Here is a 16,315-nt window from a genome sequence, read left to right on the forward strand (position 1 = left end):
GCTGTGCTTGGAGCTATAGCTAACAGGGTCAGGCAGTAAGACACAAGCACTGAATGGTTTGAAGAATAATTACCACCCAATCTCTTTTGTACTATTTTATAAAATGTGCTCACAGCACCTCTGATCCCAGTGGTCCAATCAGCACTTCTTATTAACACCTTCTGAAAATCCCATTTCCTTTCCTTCTGCACTTGCAGAAGTTACACATGAATGGTTCATTAATGAAATGGGCAAGGAAAACTGCCATGTACTTCACCTTCTCCCCCACACCATATCTAACTCCTTTCGCTTAAGGTATGATTAATAGTTCATATTGCCTTTGCTCCAATCGGAGACATGAAACTAAAGTATAATTGGAGACCGCTTTCAAAACAATGGCATTGTGACATGCAATTATTATTTGGGGAATGCGTTGGATGGCAGTGAATCTCAATGAAAAGTAAAGATTGTCACTTGCACAGGTTAAAAAAAAAAAAATCAGACCAAAACTCAGCAACTTTCAAATTGCTTTGCCCAGTTAGTGTCTCAGTTTGGGGCAGTATGCCTCAATCCTTTTAGGAAGATTTAAGATTTATTTCTAAAACTTTCTATACACTGAGCAACTCAGTTCTATGAACTGCTTTTACTTGTTGGTTTATTGGTGTAGAGAGACAGTCAAGAGACTTACAGCCTGCATCAAACACAAAATATAAAGCAATAAAATAGAATTAAAATAGAGAATAGAGATAGCAGGTAGAAAAAAGTAACCCTGTTTAACAAGAACCTACAAGTGTAGGGGCTGATTTAGAGCTTTCCCACTTCAGTAATCAGCTAACAGGATAAGTTACTCCATGAATGTTTCATCCATGTCAAACCCAGAATTTTCTGCCAATGTCAGTTTCTCTTTTGCAAGCTCTTTATGATACAGTGGTACCTCAGGTTAAGAACTTAATTCATTCTGGAGGTCTGTTCTTAACCTGAAACTGTTCTTAACATGCGGTACCACTTTAGCTCATGAGGCCTCCCACTGCCGCTGCGTGATTTCTGTTCTCATACTGAAGTAAAGTTCTTAACCCAAGGTACTATTTCTGGGTTAGCACAGTGTAACCTGAAGTGTCTGTAACCTGAAGCATCTGTAACCCGAGGTACCACTGTATAACAGAGCATTTAGATATGCTGTCTCCCATCTACAAACATGTTTATTCTGCTTTCAAGGTTCAGATTTAAACAACTGTTTGCAAGGGGAAGAATCAAAAATTATGGCTGGAAGGACATGGAACAGAGAAAAAGGGAAGATTCAAACAGGAAGGGAGAGGCAGCTGGTGGAAAGTCATAGCCCAGGCTGTGCTTACAAAAAAAGAATAAATATTAAAGTGAGATGTATTCTGAAGTGTTGGGGTAGCCCATCCGATTTCACCATCTGAGGCAAAATGGAAATTGCCGCTTCCTGGCCCCGCCCACCACCACCCACTTCCACTGCTGAGCTCCAGCACTCGCCCAACTTGGCAGAAGCTGGAGCACTCCTCCAGGTGTTGGCACTCACTTGGCTTCTCTGCCTGGGGCGGGGAGGGGGGGAGATGAGCAGCAATGTCGTACATCAGAACGCCTCCCTCTTGGTGGCAGAAGCAAGTGGGGTGGGCAGGCACTTCACCCTGTGTCATGGGAGGGCCGGCTTTGCTGAAGTGGTAACAAACCTAGGATGGCTGGGTATACTGACTTTCTGAGCTAACCCTTACCAACCCTAAGAAACCTAAAATTTGATCTCCTAGCTGTAGGAGCAGTCAACACCCATTACAATGCACTGGAACTAGTAGCTCTTGCTTGGCACAGTCATGACATACATTATGAAAGAAAGAACAGCATGCAAGAACCCATTTTCAGGAGGCATCAAATTAAGATATTCAACATTTGACTAGTTTTTCTGGAGGAAATGGGACCCGTTGTATTCAATGCACAGCTGTTGCTAGAACAGTTCTAGCTAGGCTTGCCAGATGTCCTAGGGCTCAGATCCTGAGACACAGGGAGCAAAGCCTGGGAGCTAAGGGGTGGCACCTGTCAGAACAGATGGCAAAACCCAGAGGCAATTGCTGATTAAGAGATTTCATGTCCCCCCTTTGGCTGATCTCTAGCGCGAAATGAATTGCCCTATTCCCTATGTGTTTTCAAGATAGATTTGTTATGCCTCTCAGTCACTCGCTCCCCAAAGAGAAAAGCCCCACGTTTCTTGTGTGTGTATGTTTTATTGTGATGTATCATCATCACCTTTCTTTCTTTGTTTCTTTCTCTCTTTCTTTGCCACCCATCTGACTGGGTTGCCCCAGCCACTCTGGGTGGCTTCCAACAAATTAAAACACAGTAAGACATCAAAACTAAAAACTTCCATATACAGAGCTGCCTTTCTTTCACCCCCCCCTCCATTTATACCCAACCAACAGGCTGACAATAGGTAAACAAAAATGTTTTTTTCCTGGGGTCTATGCGGGTGGCGCTGTGGGTTAAAGCTTCAGCACCTAGGACTTGCAGATCGAAAGGTCGGCAGTTCGAATCCCCGCGGCGGGGTGCGCTCCCGTCGTTCGGTCCCAGCGCCTGCCAACCTAGCAGTTCGAAAGCACCCTCGGGTGCAAGTAGATAAATAGGGACCGCTTACCAGCGGGAAGGTAAACGGCGTTCCGTGTGCTGCGCTGGCTCACCAGATGCGGCTTTGTCACGCTGGCCACGTGACCCGGAAGTGTCTCCGGACAGCGCTGGCCCCCGGCCTATAGAGTGAGATGGGCGCACAACCCTAGAGTCTGTCAAGACTGGCCCGTACGGGCAGGGGTACCTTTACCTTTACTAAAAGAAAGCAGGATGCGCTCCAAGAGTGTCAAACAAAAACACAGAAAGGCCCTTTCTCTTGTTGCTACTTACTTCTCCTCTGGTAAGGATGACATTGGGAAAGACTTCAGCAAATGACCTAAGGGCATGGGCAGATTGCTATGGGAAAGGCACTTCTTAAATTAGAATAAAAGATAGTAGCTAGATTCTACCTGCTTGGATAGCTACAACTATTTTAAAATGTACTGCACAACTGCATGTTTATCAGTAGCATCTATTTATTGAGTAGGGAGAAGTTAATAATACACCTGCCCTAGGAAGAGTAAAAAAACCCCCAGCTTACCTTCCATTATACTCCTGTTTTCTTACATATGAATCATCATATCAAGTAACCAACAGACAGCGGTCTGAGGTGAACCCAAGTTAGACTTCCTGTATAGTTTTCAATCACACAGACTCTGATCCATATAGTTTGGAAGAAAGACTTGGCACAAAGCTTCCTACTCATTTCCATGACCCTTTGCCTCAAAACTGCTTTGATCCTATCCAGTGATGTGGGTTTTCTGAGAAGTTTTGAATCTGAGAAAATTATGAAGACGTTTCTGCTGCCCTAAATTTATTAGGCTTCTGCTGGACTAAAATTGATTGGGGTCTGCTTTAACGTGCTTACCTTAAAAAGAAAAAAAAAGGGGGGGGAGTATGATGTATATGTATCAAGTTTTATTTTATGTTTTGGCAATAACATATAATTGAAGTATTGCATGGGGGAATCCATAAAATGCACTTATTTGTGTGATTTAAATATAGTCAATAAGTGCATAGCTTCTCTTAGAAAGTATTTTATTAGAATACTTAAATATGGTTTGACAAGCTTACATTTCTTTACATTTTTTTTTAATATGAAGGCAACGAAAATGTTAAGGCACTTATTTGAGCCCACCCAAAAAACTACCCTTATTTACACAGGCAAGCATGCTCTCCTAAGAACAGTCACCTGAAGAAGTTAATTATAACTTTGAAGCTGCCTACTTTGACTGCTATTGTACCCATTCATTACATTACTTATTCATTTTATGAAACCACACATTTTTAGAAATGGGAAATTTCCTGCCTCTCATTACTGATCACCTCTATTGTTGTTACAAAGCAGAAGGATGCCAGCATGTTCGATTCTTTGAAGAAACCTGCCATCATTCAGAAATATTTATCCACTCAAAACATTTATAGCCTGCCTTTCCTTTTAAAAGCTCAGGGAAGCTTATAATACAGTAAAAAAAAGCCAAAGTTATAAGAATACAAGAGTAGCAGAATACAAAAAGGCAAGCAGACTACAAGATTCCAGGGACTCCCATCAGCTCTGAGTGTTTTTTAATTATGGGGGGTGGGGAGAGCCCAGGCTGCATATCTTTTTTATAGGAAGGGTAACATATTCAGAGTTCAGTAAAATCTTCCTTTTTAAAGCAAAATATTCAGGTATAGAGGAGGAAAGTGGACAATCCCCTGCCCCCATACCTCATCTTGCATTGTATTCTAAAAATGTAGCTGGGGGGGGGATCTATAAGTGTTCTAGCTCTGAGGTTTGCATCTGCGTTCCCTTAAATCAGTATTTTAACCACTGTACCTCTAAAGATATATTGCCATTTCTACCATGACTGGAAAATCAAAGTCACACAACAATCAAATTATTTCTGTTTTCCCCATCAGATAACAAAGGCCCAATGCATTTCTCCCCTATCTGCCAGCAGAACTTTGCATTCGGATAGGTGCATGTGAAGACACGCAATAAATCAACGAGAGATTCAAGGACAAGAACACAAGGGAGCGGGAGGGACACATATGGGTTAATTTTATTGACAGTGCTAGAGCACAGTGCGATGCTAGCAACCACAGAAAAAGCAAAGGAGCTAAAATGAAACTATTGCCACAAAACAAAATCAGAAATCATGCTGTCATTGGGTTTCCTCAAGCAATGCTAAAGACACAGCTGCATTAAAAAACTCCAGCTCTAATCTTTTGTTTAGACTGGATGAGAGGCCACAACCCAATATTTCAGTGCTCCCTTCTTGAGGATGCTGGCATAGAGGTACTGGACCAACTAACTGCTCACTTACTCTTCTACACCATTTCATCTTATAGCCCCTGTTCAAATCTAATCTACATCTCAAAGAATTTGGTATCAAATCAGCAGACCAGCCTACCTTTGTCACCTTTCACAATTAAGCCATTTCTCCTCCTCTTTCTCTCTTCCCTGCCAGGCTATTCAATTGTCTTTCAGTCACTTTTATCCCAAAAGTGATGGTCCTCCAGGCGAGGCAAGGAATAATTCAGTCATGATTTCTAAGACGACCAAGGAAACCTCCAAGCTGCTCAGGTGGGTGAAAAATGCTGCTCCTTACTGTTTCCAAGGAAGCAGACCTCTGGCCTTCAGATGCTGTGAAAACCGAGCAGACTTTTTCCAGGGTCAAATATAGATGTAATGCAACTGCTGCTGGGAAGGAAAAAAATCACTCTCTGCTCACCATCCCTCCTCCTCTGTGGCTTACATAGAGGCTCATTATCTCAAGCCCACCAAACCTTCGAGTGCCACAGCAAATGAGAGAGCACACCAGGCCACGTATTAACATCTATTGCACACTCTCCCTGTTTAGTCCTCCCCTCCCTCTCTGTGGATTTCCCTCGTGAATAATGCAGGAGTTGTAGTCCAAGACACTGCCCACTCTATGCTTCTCTCAGAGTCAGCTGAAAACAGGCTCAAGTGCCAGCTAGGGCCAGTCCCCATGTTCTGCACAGTGCAAGCCAGAGATCCTTGTACGGCAGCCTATTTTCTCTTGTTCCAAAAGATGCCGTCTCCTTTTTGTACCAGCTCTGTTTATGAAGCTAAGGAATCATAGAGGACAGAAAACATGATGCAGAAGTTAAACTATGAGGAGAGGGTGGCGGGTCTCATTTTCATAAACCTCACGAAGGCCTCTCAAAAGTAAGCAGAGCTGTGCCATAAAACAAGGCCCTTTGATCATCACTGCATAATACTGTGACGAGGGCTCTGAGCCCCCACCCAGGAGAATATATGAGAGGTTCACTAGACTAGTTCTCTTGAGACATTTCTGTCTTCTCTGCTCTTCCAGACGAGGGAGCTGTACTGCTGTCCCCGTTTCAAGAAAACCAATTACTGGATTGGCCATAAACTCTTCTATTCATCCAGAGATGCTCATTTTGAGTGGTTCTTCTCTCAGTGATTTGAACCTGTGACCACACGGGAAGTTTTTACCATGGAGAGGCAGCCACATACAAATGCCAAACTGGACACCATTTTGTTGCTGCTGTGTTTTTGTTATGGAACCACGGCAATTTTTGTAGCAGCAGGCAATAGAGGAGGTTGAGTTTTCTCCTAGTCTCCACTACCAGATGCTGGCAAGTTACAGTACTAAGTACATCATCTATGGACATGCAAATCAAAATCTACATACAGATTGTTTCATGTTCTTCCTTTCAGAAAGCTGTTCTGGAGAGCCTTTACAGGATTAGTTTACACTGGCAGAGAACACACACTGCTTTTGCTATAATATATTCACAATTATAGCTCAGTTGGTTTGAGTGTGGTGCTGATAACGCCATGGTTGCAAGGTTGCAGGTTTGATCAAGGTTGCAACTATGGGACAGCTGTATATTCTTGCATTGCAAGGCATGGCACTAAATGATCCTCACATTCCCTTCCAACTCTTCAATTCTATGATTCTATGATATAGCTTCTGCAGGTTGTCTGGGGTACAGTAGCTATAAAAGCAGCAAATGTTGGTTCTAAAGTATAATGAGTTCCCTAAAACCTTAATGCAGCTTTTGGCGACCAAAATCTAAGCTGCTTGCACCCAGCTGATGGATTTTCTAGCTCCCAACCCATGCTGGTAGGTGTGACTCATATTCCAGACAAACGTGTACAGCTTCCCATCACAACATGCATCACTACTTACCACTGACTCTCAGACAATTAGAACTCTTAAAGAGTTACTGTTATAGCATTGACTGCAACATTATAGTAGCCCTTTAACTCCTTTAAAGAGTCCACTGTTTGCTCACACAGTTGATTGGGGAAAGGCCTGTGCCTAAGTTTCCCAACAGGGTTTAAAACAAAAAAGTGTAAATGTAAGCACTAACCGCCTGATGCTATGCATGCTTATTTTAAAGGCAGCCCACTGAGTTCAATAGGGCTTAGGCACAATTAAAACGTGCAAGGCTGCTGACTAAAACTGCAAGCAAATGCAAACATGCTGGGGTCCAAGAGATCCTGGGCATGGACACATAGGAAAAGACTCATCCAGTTGCTTGCAGTACTTCTCTGCACTGGAGCTGTTCTGCTGAATCACTTACTGCATTGCTGGCAAAGCTGATAGGGGAATATTCTGAGAGCATTGCAGTGCTCCAGCCCTAGGACACTCTGCACAGCCAAGCTGGCTTGGTGTTTCAAGTCATACAGCATTGCAAAACAGTGGAGGCTTTAAGAGACAATGAAAGGATAATTGCTTCACAGCAGGAGCAAATATAGCCCAAACAGGACTGCCCCTCGGTTATAGTTGGCAGCTTTTCAAACACTTAAATGTTTGTGCACTGACCCAGGACCAACTGCCAAAAACAAAAAACAAAAAAGAAAACCTTTCCCCTGGCACTGAGGTCAGCATACTGAGCAAGTGCAGTAATAGCAATATTCACTCACCTCGATTTGGAATGGGTTAGGTCTCTCCAAGTCTCTCTTTTAGAATTCTTGGGGAAAGCACAGGCTTTTCCCAAGGATTTCCCCAATCTCAGGAAAACCCAGCCTGGGAGACTTCATCCAAAATTGCAACCCCTCTTGTTCATCAGTTTCCCTCCTCTGCTACCTTTTCTACACTGATGTGGTGGACCGGGGTGGGGGGGTGGGGACAGAGACTGGCAGCTAAGAGGGTTTTTACAAGCAAAGGGTACTCTTTAAGTATCCAGTGCTGTAATTAAGGTTTCTATGCATGTTCCTCTACTGTGAACATGATCTCTTAAATTACCATTATCTATTCTGGTCAGCCCTGAGTGCTCACTGGAAGGACAGATCGTGAAGCTGAGGCTCCAATACTCTGGCCACCTCATGAGAAGGGAAAACTCCCTGGAAAAGATCTTTATGTTGGGAAAGATGGAGGGCACAAGGAGAAGGGGACAACAGAGGACGAGATGGTTGGACAGTGTTCTCAAAGCTACCAGTATGAGTTTGACCAAACTGCGGGAGGCACTGGAAGACAGGAGTGCCTGGCGTGCTCTGGTCCACGGGGTCACGAAGAGTCGGACACGACTAAACAACAACAACAACAACAACATTCTGGTCAGTATGTCAAGAAGATTCTCACCCCCTTAAAAAAATGATATGCTGCTTATGTATGGAGACAAATTCCAGAAATAAGTGTGGGGGGTATGGAAACAGGTGCATGTGAGGGACATGAAGATGCAATGAGCATCACAAAGTTGAAAGGATCTTTGACCACCACCACCACACACAGACTCCAATCCAGAATCTGCAGTGCAGGATGCAACTATAGAACCCATCAGAGATGACCATCCATAGAATTAAAATCATTTTGAAGTGGGGTTGGGGAAAGGACCAGAACTCTGCAGGCACTTCACTCTACCACACCCACCAAACTTGATGGGCTGCATGTGTGTCTGTGTCTGCATGTAAGCCAGTTGCTAAGATCACATAACACTTTTGTACTATCACAAAACTGAAACCCATCCCCAAACAAGAAGCTGAATTATTAAGTGGTGCTATCATGAGTAAGAAACGGGTTTAAACACCTCCACACACACTTCAGTGATGTCCCAAAGTAAACCACTTCATATATAAAACATGGGACATCTTTTCCTTCACTTTCAAACCCCAGGTTTGGCAGGAGCTGATATGTACCGGTATTTATGCGTATGTATTTATATCCTGCCTAATAACAAAAGTTGTCTTGGTAATGTATGTGTGGGAACATTATTTACCTCCTTCTCGGGATCAAGAGGTCTCTGTCTTTTTCAGTTTGAGATAACAGGGTGAAGGGCATGGTTTAGAATAACAGACTTTGCCACGACTCTTTATATACCTGAGGCAATGGTCTCAGTGATGGATGAGAGAGTTGAGGATGAGTGGAAGAAGAATGATAAACCCACTCCTTCTCACCATCACTTCTATGCAGAGAGCCCAGCTTGTCTGTTGGGGGAATGGATGAGAGGGATTGTTGTGAGCAGGATAAGGAAAGGGCTGGACTTCTCTATCCCTCCTTCCTTCTTGAAACTTCATCTCGTTAGTTCTACAGCTTACACTGAAAATTACACACTAAAAATCTTCTCCCTCCTTTTTTACACTGGATTCCATTTGGGGTAAGCATGCTGCATGGTTTTTGTGTACATACCACAACACACCATGCATCAAGCAAAAGAGCTGTGCTTACATGTGGCAGGAAGCCATGTCCCAACAAGTGTACCTTCTGCATGCACATGTAGTAGACAACACAGGGATGAATTTGCCACATAGCTTGGGTAAAGTTTTTCCCAACAAAGAATGAAAAAAATAGACTTGTATGCAGCAGCCCTTAGGGGTATGCTCTATATTCTTCAACAAATCAATATATATTAATTGCATGCAAAGATTAAAGCTTGGAACTAGAGAGATAGTCTGGGGTTCTTCTCCATAGGCTTCTTAGAGGTTGATAGAACACTCATCATGGTGAGCACGGCAACAGAATTGTGGGTTCCATACATTAATGGTATAGCTGGAATGTAACAGAGGTAACCGACTGTGTCATTACAATTTCAACACAATTTTGTAACAGGAGTCATTATCAAGGTGACAGAACTATAGGAGTTACAACTGTGCCCTACCACTGTATCCAAACCACATAGTGACACCAGATGTCAGTCCAAAAGTTTCTGTAGCAAACAAGCAAGGGCAGATTTAGCTAGTGCTTTTGTCCTGGATGAATCTGAAGGAAAATCAAAATAAGCATGATACAGATGGGGGGTGGCGGTGGTGGAGGGAACTCAGACAGCAAAGTAAGCAGATTCCCTAATAAGGAAGTCCAGGAGCAAAAGGTTACAATGGGGTCAACACAGACAATGAGAACCTGTCACTTCCCATCTGTATCTATGGAAACCAGCAAGAGGCTAGAAACAGAGCTGACAAAATTATTGATTGTGCAAAATTACATTCAGCCACATGTGACATTTAAACCTTGGTGCTTAGGTGCCCAATACAAGGGAAGTAAGAAAGCCTCTTTTAAATGCTTCCAGTCTGTATTTATATATAGGCAGTCAATGGTTAGCACGTACTTATTGAAGGGATATTTTTAAGATCAGGCAAAGTTCTGGGGAGGAAGGGAGCACATATGTAATCTTGCCTGCCTTGAATATTGTCAAAAGGAAAATATGTGTATTTCAACCAGAATGCAGTTACCACAGTTCCTCTGTACTGTAAGTAACAATTATGTGAGAGGGACAAAAGCAAAATCAAAGCAAGTAAGCAATAAAGAATTCAGTGTCAATCAAAGCTGTGGGGGTGGAAAAATATGTTGAACTCCCAAGTGTCACCTTAAACATGTTGGTAATCAGCATCTAATTATCAGATGCATAGGACTAAACAGTTTTCAGAAGCACCAGCATCACACTTCTATGTACAGATGGCTTTGATCTCAACTGAGCAATTCACACAGACATGGTAATGGACCTCTTCAGGATACAAATTTCAAAGTTAAGGGGCAGACTTCTAACATCCCTGTGTTGCTCATCACTGCAGAGAAGGCTATTTCAAAAGTACAGTCTGGGCTGATTGCTATGACTGTGACATTTTAAAGGCTCCTGAAATTTAATTAAGACAGCTGACAGGGCCTGAGTGGGCCCTCAATTTGGTAGTAGTAATGGGCCTGCGGGTGCCAACTTGGGCCGCATCCAGAATTGCCACTGTGAAGTTGTCTGGACCCTTGCCTAGCACTGCTGCATCCAGCCCCACACCTCAAATATTCTAACCCTGGAGGGTGATGTTGGCAGCACCTCTGGAAGCCAAGCACCGGCTTAGCTCTGATCCATTACAGCTAGCCACAATTTGAAATTACCCCAAATAAAATGCTTGACATCAATGTTAAACACTGCATTTTGAGAAATTTTAGACTGGTCCAGAAGTGCCACCCTTCAGGGGAGCAAGTGCAGCATTGTGCCCCAATGCAATGGTGAGTATTAGCAGGAGTGTCAGGTAAGGGCCCCATGGCAGAAGGAAGTAATGTCAAACTCAGTAGGCCTTGCCAGCATGTCTGGGGTATGACTGTTGTCCAAATATGCCAAGTCCTGCAGCTGTGCCTGATTTTAATGGATGAAGGTTTCAATACGTCAAAAAAAGCCATTCTGACCTAGTAGACTTGCATAGTTTTAAACCGTTAGCACTTACAGAATAGATTTACTGCTTACAATATACTGTAGATACAAAATACACTTACAAAATAGATTTAACATCCCAATGCAGAACCAAAAAGGTTAAACTAGAATAACTAATATAACATGGAAAGAAGAAAAGGGTCGGCTGAAATATATAGGTAGGTTTTAAGGAACACAAAATACAAAGGAGGTTAAAAAGAAGAGAATGTCTATGTGCGTGTGTTCAAAATATTTTAATTGAAAGTTTTCAACATAAGATAAAAAACAATAAAAACCAGTCTAACCTAAAAAAAGAAAAGGGATAAAGAAGAGCGAAAATAAGAGAGAATAAAAAAGAAATAAAAAGGGGGTATAAATTTAAATATAAATATATGGTTCAGTCTCAACTGCTTTGTTAATGTATCCAAATGGACTAGATCATCTTCAAATCTCTTGTGAAGAGTGAAAATAAAGAGATTTTCAGGTTTGCATTAACTTGTCATGTTTGCTGAACCCACGCTGCACAAGTCTGCAAGTTTATTATACTCTTAATTATTTGAAGTCAGGATTACTCGATGTCCTAGAACTTTCTCAGACTGCGGGGTGGGGAGAATAGTACTTCCCTTTATGTACTGGGATGTGGTGGGGGGACTGGAAGAATGAAGTGTCGTGCAAGGCAACACATTTGCCTGACATTTTGAAGCATCTGTTCAGAATCAGTAGGAAGCACATGCCTCATGCACATACCAGCTTACACCAAATCAGACCCATCAGTTCAGTAGACGGTTCCCACAGGTGCAAAGTTACCTCCCTAGCAACCTATAAAATGTTGCCAAAAAAAAGTGGGCTAAAGTTATTAGGCAGAAAATCTCAACATTGTACAATGCTTAGAAAGGACTCTCATTTAGGCTACAGAATTGTCCCAAGTTCAGGTATGGCAGAACCAATTTGTAAAGCAGCAGAGACCAAGATGAAAGCCAAACACACCACCCTAATCTCAGAAGGTAAAGAGCACCCAGGTTATTCAAGAAACTGGCACACAATTAACCAATATATCACCTTAAATGAGACATAAGAATTTATCATTTGTATAAATTTGTATTCTCTGTGTGTTTAGGTGCTCTAAGCTGCCTTGTGGAAAGGCAGGGGATTAATTTTAATTTTAAAAAGTTCTCCAAGGTAGATATTCACATTTATAAGGCATCAAAAGAAAGAACCAATGGCAAAGTACAATGATATCCATGTTCATTTTTTTTAAATGGAGGAAGAAGCACATATCTTCTTTTTCCAAGCATCTCCTCCAAGATGGATCACAGGAATAGAAAGAATTTTTAGCATGCTCCTTCATACTTGTCCCAACCAGGGTTTCTCCAGATGAATAGGGGCAATTAGTTCCTATTCCAGGATTAGGAATAGAGTGCCAGAGGTGCCAGGTATGCAACTGTACCCATTGTTACTTTTGAAGGCCAGAATTTCAGCAGAACTAGAAAAGAAGGTCAACAGTTTTGGAAATCTGGTTCTATTATGCTATGCTTTTTTCTGCCTGAACAACAAATAGCATCAATACTGGCATCAATAGCCAGCTCTTCTGCAGACCTCTGGACACAGCAATTTCCCACGGAATGCAGAGTGATCAAAGTCATTCTTTCAGAATGTATTACATAATAGAGAAAGACTCCGAGGTAGCAAGACTGTGATAAAGCCATAGGTGTGGTGGATGGAAAATGTGCTGCTACAACCATGGAAATTGTTGCTGGCTGTATCATTGAAAGTCTCAAATTCATGCTTAGGTTTCTTTACAATATCATAAGCATGAGGCTGAGGACAAATGTTTGGTGGCTGTTTTCAGGCAGGGGAACAAGCAGTGCTCTGCAGAAGAGTCAAAGAGCACAAGCCTATGAATGTGCCATTGTGTTCAATGGGGCCTACTTCCAGGTAAGGATCCACAGGGCTGCACTTGACTTTCCAATTAACACCCACTTGATATGTACTTATTCCAAATCCTGAAAGATCAAGTCCCAAAGTATCACTCATATGGATTAGGATATAGCATCCAACAGAATGAAGGGAGATAAAGACCAATTCTCTGGACTTAAAAGTAATTACTGGAATCTTTTACTTTCAAGACATCTGCTTGTTGGCTTTGATAGTGTGTAATCTCTTTCACTGTTAGTATGCTGAATGCATCAATTAAGTCCTATGGTTTCTTACTAGCCCAATGTAAGGCTTAGTACAGCATCCTGACCCTGTAGCTAAGGTTTCCAGTTCCATCAGGGTGGGATCAGTGGAAAAGGTTCTTTCAAAGCAACAGTAGATGCTCCATTTTATAGAAGCCGGTGGTTAAACTAGTGTGATATTGAAGTTTGAGAGCTTAATCTGCTCCTCCAGAAACTTGTTTTTTCACCCCTCCAAGGCATCACTGGTTTTGGCAGTAGCAACAATTCTTTTTCTTTTCTTTTTTAGCAATAGACACAGTGCTGGGATGGATAGAGGCACTTCCTGGGATATCAGTCATTTGATGAGTGGAGATGGGGAATAAGCTCCCTCCTCATCTGATCTGCACAGATTATAATGATTCTCAAAAGCCAGCCAAAGAGCCCCTCCAAAATGCCCAGGTTTTAGCAAGTCTCCAAAGGATGTTAGATTATAATTGGCTACCCTCTGCTTACTGTAGAAAGGAATGACTTTCTGCTCTTTGATGACTTCCAGTCTGAAGAATGGGTCCCATAGGTCTTCAACACTTCATAGAGGTATTGCAAAGGAAATACTAAAAACACAAGTGAAGTGGATTCCAGTAACATTGAAATGTTGACCTTTATCCAGACATTCATTAGCACATAAAGTCAGGTCTTACAAAGCATCACAGGATGACCATCTAAGAGACCTCAACAGTCACCACCACCACCATGGCTTTCGTCTATGAAGTAACTAAAAGGTGAGTGTGGCCACAGATTTTTCTCCATTCTTGTTTTATAACTTACTGAATCACTTCTAATTCCATCTTTCTTTTGCATTCCTATTGGTACTTGATACACTAGAATGTACAGAGGTTTTCTGCCTCATCCATTCAGCTTCTTAGCATATGTCAACACAATGACAAAGCAATCTAAAATATTGTGACATCACAAAAATGATTTCAGCTAAGGTCAAAACACAGGCAGGATGATCACAAGCAGGAAGGGTCATTTAGCCTGCAGAAGAGTGTTTGCCTAGCCTTAATCCTCATGATTAGAAAAAGTATGAATAGAGACTTGCAAGTGAAACTACTGAATTACAGTTCTTCAAGAGGTTCAAAGCTATCACCTGTGGACTGAATGGGGACAAAGGATTTTTATCGTGCTACATGAGTCAATTGGCTTATCACTGCAGGGAAGTCTGTGCTATCACCAACTGTCTTTCTATGTGTGAATGGCCACTGTTAATAACGTTAATTATCTACACCTGTACTTTTCTGCATGTAATTTTCCCCTTCCAAACCACACACAAATGCACACAACTGCATGCATCACACATATATACTATACACCTGTAGCTCAGATTCACACCTGATGAACTAGACTGTAGACCATGAATGCTTGGGCCACAAAAATAAGGTGTTCATCTTGTTATTTTCAAAATAATGTTTTGCAGATCTTGCACACCTCTCTGAGAGCATCTTTTACACCCAAAGTGCCATAGAAAAGAGACATTGTATCCAAACAGGAGAGCCTTTGTTGAACTATGGGCGGAAATCCAGGTATTTGGCAGAGAAAGTATACTTTCTTGTTTACTGAACAAAACGTCCAAGTCTTTCCATTTCCAGTTAAGAAAGACCTTCTAAATGGTACTACCATCCCTTTCTTTCTTTAGTGCAAAGTAAAAGAATGGCACTGTCTGCCTCAGCCGGTCTGAGCATTGCCATCCATGACACAGCACTTCTGGCACTGTCACGATACATTTGCAGGTGGCCTTAGGGAGAAATTTCACAATTCGTACGGGGAGAAACTAAACTGACCCTCTGCAATTTATAGATCTTAATACCATTATATATGTTAGCAAGAGCACTAGTATCTCCCCAAACCAAGGCTGCTACATCCCCCACCCACATTGCAAGGCCCTCCCACCCACCGTGTCCCTTGGCTGCAACAGATGCAAGTGGTTCTGTCACACAGGGTGCTGAGCTGAGGGAGTGTAAAATTGAGAAGATCCATCATTAAGAAGATCCATTTCGGGGAGCTAAATTTTGGCCTCACACAGGATGCCATAATATGAAAGATTACCAAAGTCTGCCACTGGCTGCATCTGCCTAAAGCCATCCTAGCCTCCACTCAAGGAAACCAACCATCTCTTACAGGATAAGCAACAGGAACTTCCCACTTCAGAAGCAGTATGACTCTAAATACCAGGTGCTGGGGACAAACAGCAGAGAATGCAGTTGCCCTTGTAAGCTTCCCAGAGGCACCTCAATGGGCATGACCATGAACCAGGAAGCTGCTCTAGACTGGGACAAGTGACTTATCGAAGACCACAAGCTGAGTACAAGGCGGAGGTGGAACCTTATGCTCAACAAAGCCCACAAATAATCCCCTCTACCCAAAATTCTTCTCTCCTCAAAAATTCATTGGCCATCAGATTCCTCTAAGTTAAATTACTGCAACATGTGATATGTGGGCTGCCTCTGAAAATGGTTCAGAAATGTCAGTTGGTGTAGAATTCAGTAGCTAGGTTGCTCACTGGGGCAAGATGGTTTGAGCATATAATACCAATCCTGGCCCAACTGAACAGGCTGCCAATTAGTTTCTGGGCCTAATTCAAAGTGCTGGTTTTGACCTATAAAGCGTTAAATGACTCAGGGCTGCAATACCTGAAGGATCGCTTTCCCCCATATGAACTGATCTGCACCCTGAGATCACAGTCTGATGTCCTTCTTCATGTGCCTCCTCCACGAGGTCTGGAGGGTAGCAACATAAAAATGAACCTTTTCTGCAATGGCTCCCCACTTGTGGAATGCCCTCTGCAGGAAGGCTCTCCATCTACATATCTTTAGGCGCCAGGCAAAAACATTCCTATTTGGCCTTTGGCTCATTAAACAATCTGTAGCCTTTTGAACTGTGGGGTTATTGTCTTTGTTTATTATTATATT

General features: G+C 42.4%; 1 protein-coding gene and 1 long non-coding RNA gene across 34 annotated transcripts in view; one reads left to right on the top strand and one right to left on the bottom strand.

Annotated features, from left to right (window-relative positions):
• Positions 1–16,315, bottom strand: part of NFASC (neurofascin) — a 176,671-nt gene that overhangs the window by 141,478 nt on the left and 18,878 nt on the right. For 3 of the 33 annotated variants that reach the window (XM_083445455.1, XM_083445444.1, XM_083445469.1), the window contains exon 1: positions 4,992–5,428. The exons of 28 other annotated variants lie outside the window; for them this stretch is intronic. The gene's annotated coding sequence lies outside the window, so the exon portion shown is untranslated. Of the gene's footprint in view, positions 1–4,991; positions 5,456–16,315 lie in introns of those variants that run through there. 2 more of the 33 variants (XM_083445456.1, XM_083445461.1) reach the window with 2 other exon arrangements.
• Positions 12,303–15,771, top strand: LOC310679153. Its single transcript, XR_014512139.1, has 3 exons — positions 12,303–14,128; positions 14,824–14,929; positions 15,527–15,771. It is a non-coding gene; the product is annotated as an uncharacterized lncRNA (long non-coding RNA).

Source organism: Podarcis tiliguerta, assembly GCF_965153285.1.
Source record: "Podarcis tiliguerta genome assembly, chromosome: 6".
Taxonomy (NCBI): Eukaryota; Metazoa; Chordata; class Lepidosauria; order Squamata; family Lacertidae; genus Podarcis; species Podarcis tiliguerta.